At 41.1% G+C, this 7,829-nt stretch overlaps 1 long non-coding RNA gene across 2 annotated transcripts in view; it reads left to right on the top strand.

Moving 5' to 3' along the window:
- Positions 1-2,046: 2,046 nt before the first annotated feature.
- Positions 2,047-7,829, top strand: part of LOC113924394 — a 39,764-nt gene continuing 33,981 nt past the window's right edge. For both annotated transcript variants that reach the window (XR_003520658.2, XR_003520657.2), the window contains exon 1: positions 2,047-2,307. This is a non-coding gene — a long non-coding RNA (uncharacterized LOC113924394). The remainder of the gene's footprint in view (positions 2,308-7,829) is intronic.

Here is a 7,829-nt window from a genome sequence, read left to right as displayed (position 1 = left end):
TAAACTTTGCTAAATATTTGGGGCACCTGGGTGGCTCAGTCCGTTAAGCATCCAACTCTTGGTTTCAGCTCAGGTCATGATCTCATGGTTTTGGGGCTCAGCTGTGGGATTGAGCCCCAGATGGAGCCCCGGGTCCAGCCCCATGTAGGGCTCTGCACTCAATGTGGAGTCTGCTTCAGATTCTTTCTCCCTCTCCCTCGCGCCTCCCTGCGCTCACACACACACTCTCTCTCTAAAATAAATGAGTAAAATTAAAAAAAAAACTATGCTAAATATTTGAAAATTATTATAATCAAATGTTAGGAAAAATACAAATAAAAAAACACTCAGCTCACAAAAATGTGCAAAACTTTAACAGACACTTCATAAAGTTATTTCTGAACAACTAATAAACATGTGAAAAGGTGCTCGACTTCATTAATCATCAGGGAGAGGCGAATTAAAATCACACAAGACACACTTATCACCCACCAAAATGGCCAAAATGAAAAAAGATGGAAAATACCAAGTATTGATGAGAATATGGAACAACGAGAACTGTCTTATTTTGCTGATAGGAGTGTAACTGGCACACTTTGGAAAACTATAATAAAATATCCAAATTTAAACATGGCACAACCTATGACCCAACAATTCCATTTCTAAGTAGATATCCAAGAGAAATGCATTCATCTTTCATCTTGTTCATTAAAAGATCTCTATTACAATGTTCATGACAATATTTTTAATAGGTCTAAAATATACACTATTTCAATGTCTATCAACAATTGACTGGATAAATAAAATGTGGTGTATTCACATGGTGGAATGCAATACAGCATCCTCATGAACAAGCTGTAAATGGAGTCAACATACGGATGAACCTAATGAACATAACAGTGAGTTAAAGAAACTAGACATAAGAGAGTATGTGCTATAATGGTCCCATTCATCATGTACAAACACAAGGCTGCTACTCTACTTACTACTTAGAAATCTAAGGATAGTGGATAAGGCTGGGGTGGGAGGGAAGTCCGTAGTGATTGGAAGGAAACACTTTTGGGATGCTGGTTGTGTTCTGTTTCTTGACCTGGTTGCTGGTATGATCCATTTGTGGAATTTCATTTATGATTTGTGTACTTATCTGTAAGTATGTAAAATTTCAATAAAAAGCAGCTTCTGCCAGAAGCTATGGGCAATACGGGGCCATTTGATTTGCCATTTGAGAGACTTGAGAAGGATTAGACAGACAGGATTAGATTTGCTTTAGAAAGATTAATCCTTGGCTTTGTAGAGGATAGCAAGGAGAGGAGCTAAGGGGTGTGTTTGTGGAAGTAATCCAGGCAAGCGATTACGAAGGCCTGAATTAAAGTAGGGCAATAGGGCTGACAAGGACAGAGTATAGTTGATATTTAGAGAAGAAACAGAACTTGGACAAGTCACTAAATCCCTCTGTGCCTCCTTTCCTCACTTGAAAAATGGAAGTAACAGTAGCTACTTTATTGGGGCTATTTTGATGACTTAATGATTTGTTCCAAATCAAACAAACAGCAAAAAGTCAATGCTCATTGCATACTATGCAGAGCAAGATATAATGTATTCAGATTAGGAAGCTTTAAGGGAAACATCTTAATTTGGCAAGGTCCACGCAACCCTGCCTTCTTTCAAGCACGGGTAAAATCACCTCCCTGCCTAAAACTGGGTAGTGTGGAACACAGAGTAAATGGCCACGATTCGGAATACGACAGAACATGTCAGAGGCCTGAGCGTGATCGGTTCCTACCGGGCCACGGGGAAGAGCTTAGGGCTGTTTGGGGGCGGGAATTCCAACACCCGGAACCCAGCGCCTCCTCCCCTACCCCCTCGGCTCAGAGGCGGGGCCACTGAAGGGGGGCGGGGATCCAGGCCAAGGGGGTGGAGTTGGGGCCAGAAAAGATGCCAATGGGACTCGAGCTTTCCCGTGTTTAACCAATTGAATGCGCTCAGGACCGCCTCCATCCGCTGATTGGCCCAACGCGTCTCCCTGTGTTCTCGCGGTTTGTGGGAGCCTCGCCGCGGTCTCACGAGGGTGCGGGTGTTCGGCGGTGCTCGGTTGGGTGGTCAGGGTCCTCCGACACCTGGAGGCGTCCTCCCGCTCCGGACCACCCTGGAGTCGCCGTGCCCAAGGCAGGGGTGAGGCGCGTCCCGGGCTTTGGGTTCTCGGGCTGGACCTCGCCTGCACCCGCCTTCTCCTCCGCTGGAGCGGAGCCTGGCCGTCTGAGCGGCTCTGCTGTCATTTGGCCCAAGGACCCGGGGGTAGGAAAGCGCGACCTGATTAGATCCTGCCAGGTACTGACGCTCACTCCTCCTGTGTTGTATGCAACTTTGAAGGGAACATTTGGATTAAAAATAGTGAGTGAACTTGTGGTTCTATTGCGAACACACATTTTAGTGCATGCAGTACCTATGGTATACCATGCTTGTAGGGATTAGCCGCTTTACTTAAGTTTGCCAGCCCGGTTTTAGCATGTGCTTATTGTGCTAATTTACGGAGAGTTCAAGTGGAGCCACATTTACATTTTGAACTTCGTTTCTAATGCAGACCCTTAAAGCAGCCCTATTCACCTCCTAAAAAGGTAATGCAGATTCCTCCAGTAAGGGAGCATGTCAGTATGCACTGAATTCTTGCACTTGTCAAAAATCACAAAATTATCTTCAAGTACTTTATACTTAATACTAAAAGTCTTAAGCCGGAGTCTGTGTTTTCAGTGAAGGAAAAGCACTGCCAGAAAAGTTGGGGGGGGGGGGGGAGCAAAGGAGAATCCAGAAGCAAATACTTAACCCCTGTAGATGCCTGAATTTTCATGTAGAAGGTGACAAGTGTTGGCGAGGAAATGGAGAGATTGGAACCCTTGTGCATTGCTGGTGGGCATGTAAAATGGTTTAACTACTATGGAAAACAGTGTGATGGCTTCCTTAAAAAATTAAACACAGAGTTGCCATATGATCCAGCAATTCCACTTCTCGGTGTATACCCCAGAAAATTGAAAGCAGGGACACAGTTACTTGTACACCCTTGTTCATAGGAACATTATTCCCGATAGCCAAAAGGTGGAAACAGCCCAAATAAATGTAGAGATGAATGGATAAATGAAATGTGGTATATACATGCAATGGAGTATTAGTCAGCCTTAAAAAGGAGTCAGTAATACCTGGTACAACATAGGAGAACCTTGAAAACATGCTAAGTGAAATAAGCCAGAATCAAAGACATATACTATATGATTCCATTTATATGAGGTACTTAGTGTACTCATATTCATAGAGACAAAAAGTAATAGAGGTTACCAGGGTCGGGGGAGGAGAGAATGGGAAGTTACTGTTTAATAGGTACAGAATTTCTGTTTGGGATGATGGAAAAGTTCTGGAAGTGTGATGGTTGCACAACATTGTGAATGTAAGTAATGCCTCTGAATTATACACTTAAAAAATCGTTTATAGTATGTATATTTCACCACACACACAAGAAGCAAAACTCATCAATAAATACAACCTAAAGTTGCAACCAGTCATTGGAAAGCCTTGTTTAATTCCAGAACCTGCATTGTACACATATAATTTGTGAAAACCTTTTCAAATTTTGATTTGAACACTAAATCAAAGAAATTCATGTTCAAAGCTTACAAGATGCTATTTTCAATGTATGTGTGTTTGTTTTAAACTCTGAATACACTAGGTAGTATGTGTCTAGAACTCCTAGACACCCAACCACATACATTGTTTTCTATAAACTGGAGACAACAGCATCCATTCTCTTGTTATGTATTTGGAAATAAACTATTTTGGCATCTTGCATTTGGCCTCCTTTCCAATCAACATCATTAGAAAAAACACAATTTCAGTCTAGCTCTTTCTAAACATACAGCCAAGATGGATGGCAGCTTTCATACTGTTATTAGGATGGATTTTATCTTACGGGTTTTTTTGGGGGGGGGTAGGGAGGGTACATGCTCTCTGCATATAGTTCCTGTATTTCAAATGTCATTTTCCTAGCCATTCGACAAGTAAGAAAATGCTGATTTATTTTCTCCCCTTTTGTAGATGGGAAAATAGAAGGCATTCAAGCTGAGATGGTATGATGCTGAAACCTTCAGCAACTCCTCCAAAGATCATTTGCACTCTTCTGTTTTAGTTTTGACTAATTTTTCATGTGTGGTTTGTGAAATCAGAGGAGTGATTGTTGCCCGGATATAATATGTTTAGCTGCCCACAACCCTGCTTTCAGGGTTGCCAGCTAACTTTGAGTAGATGTGATTAGAATTATTCTTTTTTCCACCATAAAAACGAGTGACTTAACTTAGAGCAATGAGTTCATATTAAGCTTTTTGTAAAGTTAAGTAAATCTGCAAGTGAGACACTTGAGATGTTAACAGTAGTTTATGGTGAAGAAGTAACATCAAGAGCAAGAGTTTTTGACTGGCACAGAAAGTTTAAAGAAGGCAGAGTTGATATCCATGTTGATGCAGGAAGTGGCCGTCCCATTATCCACAGAACACATGAAAACAATGAGAGGGTCAGAAATTTGGTTTGCTCACATAGCTAATTAACTGTAAGAAAAATGGCCAAAAAGTTAAATTTAGACAAAGAAACAGTCAAACTCATGCTGAAAGAAAACTTGCACATGAGGAAAGTTTCTAGGAGGATTGTATCTCATTCCATTGTGGTTGATGATCCTGCAGAGGCCAAACAAAAACACAGCTGCACATGAACCTGCCACTTGGGTGTATATTCAGGGCACAATCCTACACTTTAGTTTCACTGGTCTTGGAGTACCTTCTGTCTGAATCTAAAATGAGCTGAGCTTCTTCAGACATGTTCCATTGGCTTTGTAGGTATATGAGTTGAGCAGAGTCAAGCCTGTAGAGTTGAGTGTGACAAAGTAGAGAGCATGGAGCTCAAGGTTTATTAGGAACCCATCAAACTTACCACAGAACTTAAAATTTCTACCTTGTTTCTTCAGGGTGAGCTCATTTCAGTAATCAGTAGGTTACCTACAGGCTGGGCAATTCAACACACTTTCAACAGGACACTAGAGATCAATGTTACTCTATATGGAGATATTTCAAAAAAGATAAGAATGGCCATCTTTAGGCAGAGATACTCAGACTTGTAATAATGAGACTTTTGTAGTAGGAAATTGAGCTCAGATGTTGGAAATAGGTATTCAAATCTGTCACAAGAAAGAAACAGAATAGGCTGTAAGGAATAGCTGGCAGTTTCAGTAAAAATACACTCTTCCCTTCCACCCCCCACCCCCCAAATAAGAACCTGAGTTTGGTCAAAAGCCCACAAAACTTTATAGTCTTTACGTAATCTAAATTTCAATGTTTTTAAAAGATCTTATTTATCTGAGAGAGAGAGTGCGCGTGCATAAGTAGGGGGAGCGGCAGGCAGAGGGAGAGGGAAGAGCAGGCCCCCCTGCTGAGCAGGGAGCCTGATGCAGGACTCAATTCCAGAACCCGGGGATCATGACCTGAGCCAAAGGCAGCCACTTAGCCAACTGAGCCAGCCAGGCGCCCCCTAAATCTCAATTTTAAATAGATTTTTATATATAAACTGTTTGGGTCTGGAATTTGGTACAAAGGGTAGACAAATAGAGCTCAATTTTGTTCCTAACTTCTTTCATCAGGAGAATGAGATGCCGTGCATTGAGAGAGTTTTGGAAGGCATTACTGCAAGTAGCAACACATTAACAACAGACACAATCTTTTCATCAGCAAGAAGCTGAGTTTTGACCTTCACGTTTTCCATGTGTACTACTGAGTGTGGTGGTCCTATCCTAAGCTTCAGCTCTAATCAGTCATCAAAGGGAAGGCATTACCTTGCATATTCAGCCGGCCACCAATAGCTTTAATTATATTATGGTCAGTCAATTGGCAGTTTTACTGAAACACTAATAAAAAAGCATTGGTTATTCATGTCAGAGTTGAGATACAGAAGTAATAGGTGAAAAATGATTTTACATAAATTTTGGTAGACCTAGAAAACAATTTCAGGGTTTTTTTGTCCATGAACATTAGCATTTTAGTTTAAGGAGCTAGTTGAATCATGTGCTGTTCCTTTCTGTAAGAAGAAATTTTGAGTTCAAAAGGATGAACTTTCATTCAGCAACTTGTTTTTGCCCCACTTTCCTTCCCAGTCTGCAGTAAGATACGGTCATCATTCAGTACTGGTATGATGCAACTTAGACACATCAAAATTGCTGTGTAGGACTTAAGTCAGAGCCCTGTTGTGGTGTCTCTGAAAAGACTAGTTTTTTTAGTTATACTATTCAGGTTTTTTGTTGTTGTTTTAAAAGACTCCCAGATGGGGCGCCCGGGTGACTCAGTTGGTTAAGCGGCTGCCTTCGACTCAGGTCATGATGTCACAGTGCTGGGGTTGAGTCCCGCGTAGGGCTCCCTGCTCAGCCGAGAGCCTGCTCCTCCCTCCGCCTGCCACTCGCCCTGCTTGTGCACTCTCTCTCTGTCAAATAAATAAAAAATCCTTAAAAAAAAGACTCCCAGAAATCCAAGTTTTCATTTTGTGGAACATGAGCCAAAACTAATTCTGGTTGTTGTGGAAAATTTGTCTCATTTTAATGGTCTATATTACCTCTGGGACCCTGCTGGCCAAACCTGTGTGACCCACAAGGCAAAAATTATAATTGGAGTAATGGTTTTCATATTGTCTGAATTTGTTTTCATTACTAAAGTTTTACAACTTGATTTTTGGAGGTGCTTTGTACTGTGTAAATGAAATTCACTGAAAGTATACATAAATAAACCATAAATTGATTTTTTAATATTAGTTTTGATCATCTGTTTTATGAGGTATTTGCTAATCCTCTGTATTTTAGCCGCATGCTCATTTCTCTCATGATTTAAATCTAAAGTTTAACTTCACTGCCATACCTCTGAAATTTTTTTAAAACTTGACTAATGACTAGATAAGATCTACCCCTACCCACACACCCATAAGGCACTAATAAAAACAGTGTAAGAGGCAATGTGGTGGGCTACAGCTCCAGCTATATTTGTGATCTTAAGCTTTCCATCTGTATTAGTTACCAGAGGCTGCTAGGCTCTGTAACAAATTACTACAAACTTGGCGGCTTAAAACAACAAATTTATTCTCTCTCAATTTTGGAGGCCAGAAATCAGTTTTCCGGGGTCAAATCAAGTGCACACTCTCAATCTATTCCTGGAGTCTTCCAGAGCTTCAGGTGGCTGCCAGCTTCCCCTAGCCTGAGTTGTATTGCTCCATAATCTTCAAGGCCAAAATCAAATCTCTTTCCAATTGTCTTCTCATGGCCTCCTCCCTTGAGCACAGAATCTCCTTCTGTCTCCCTCTTATAAAGACACTTGTGGGGGTGTCTGGGTGGCTCAGTTGGTTAAACACCTCTCAATCTCAGCTCAGGTCTCAATCTCAGTTTTGAGTTCAAGCCCTGCGCTGGGCTTCATGCTGGGCGTATAGCCTACTTAATAGATTAATTAAATAAAGGCACTTGTGACTAGATCTAGGGCTCAGAGATTATCCAGGATAATCTTCCCATCTTAAGAACCTTGACCTAATCACATCTGCAAAGACCCTTTTCCAAATAAAGTAACACAGGTTTGAAATTAGGACCTGATTATATTTGGGAGTCATTATTCAGTCTACTATACCATAGGTTTTTTTCTATAAAAAACCACAGAATCTCTGGAACAGTACTGCCAATGAAACTTTCTATAGTAATGGAGATGTTCTGTGTCTGTTCTATAGTAATGGAGATGTTCTGTATCTGTTGTCTAGTACAGTAGCTTCTAGCCAAATGTGACTACTGAGCATCTGAA

This window comes from Zalophus californianus, chromosome 2 (assembly GCF_009762305.2).
Source record: "Zalophus californianus isolate mZalCal1 chromosome 2, mZalCal1.pri.v2, whole genome shotgun sequence".
NCBI classification, from domain to species: Eukaryota; Metazoa; Chordata; class Mammalia; order Carnivora; family Otariidae; genus Zalophus; species Zalophus californianus.
The sequence above is the reverse complement of the archived record's forward strand: the minus strand, read 5'-3'. Positions and strand labels throughout refer to the sequence as shown.